The sequence below is a fragment of the Seriola lalandi genome, unplaced genomic scaffold (genome assembly GCF_002814215.2).
Source record: "Seriola lalandi dorsalis isolate HSWRI2012SDOR001 ecotype SW California unplaced genomic scaffold, Sedor1 jcf7180002054478, whole genome shotgun sequence".
NCBI lineage: Eukaryota > Metazoa > Chordata > Actinopteri > Carangiformes > Carangidae > Seriola > Seriola lalandi.
The window spans coordinates 258,213-258,914 of NW_019525031.1; the positions used below are offsets into that span (position 1 = coordinate 258,213).

The 702-nt window shown below is 38.0% G+C and overlaps 1 protein-coding gene across 1 annotated transcript in view; it reads left to right on the top strand.

Moving 5' to 3' along the window:
* Positions 1 to 702, top strand: part of il17a/f2 (interleukin 17a/f2) — a 5,562-nt gene that overhangs the window by 4,181 nt on the left and 679 nt on the right. The window lies entirely within an intron of this gene.

The following is a 702-nucleotide window of genomic DNA, read 5'->3' on the forward strand; positions in this document are numbered from 1 at the left end:
CTGAAAACAAGAGCACATTATAGAGATTAGACTGTGTGTGTGTGTGTGTGTGTGTGTGTGTGTGTGTGTGTCACCATGCATGTGACAGTGGCTGGTCTGCAGCAGGACTGAGCAGCAAACAGGTCAGTGACAAAACAACCAGACGCACCAGCTTCCAATAGAATAGAATAGAGTAGAGTAGAGTAGAATAGAGTAGAGTAGAATAGAGTAGAGTAGAGTAGAGTAGAGTAGAGTAGAGTAGAATAGAATAGAGTAGAGTAGAATAGAGTAGAGTAGAATAGAGTAGAGTAGAGTAGAGTAGAGTAGAGTAGAGTAGAATAGAATAGAGTAGAGTAGAATAGAGTAGAGTAGAATAGAGTAGAGTAGAGTAGAGTAGAGTAGAGTAGAGTAGAATAGAATAGAGTAGAGTAGAATAGAGTAGAGTAGAATAGAGTAGAGTAGAATAGAGTAGAGTAGAGTAGAGTAGAGTAGAATAGAGTAGAGTAGAGTAGAGTAGAGTAGAATAGAGTACAGTAGAGTAGAATAGAGTAGAAAATGCCTCCTGCAGTGTAACAACTCGGCGCTCACGTTTGTTTCTTCTGTTGGTGACCTCTGACCTTCTGGATGTGAGTTTGCATTTATCTGAAATCTTCTTGTTTCTGATTGTTAATGTTTGTTTGTTTGTTAAATGCAGGAAACAGGACATTATTATTATTATTATTA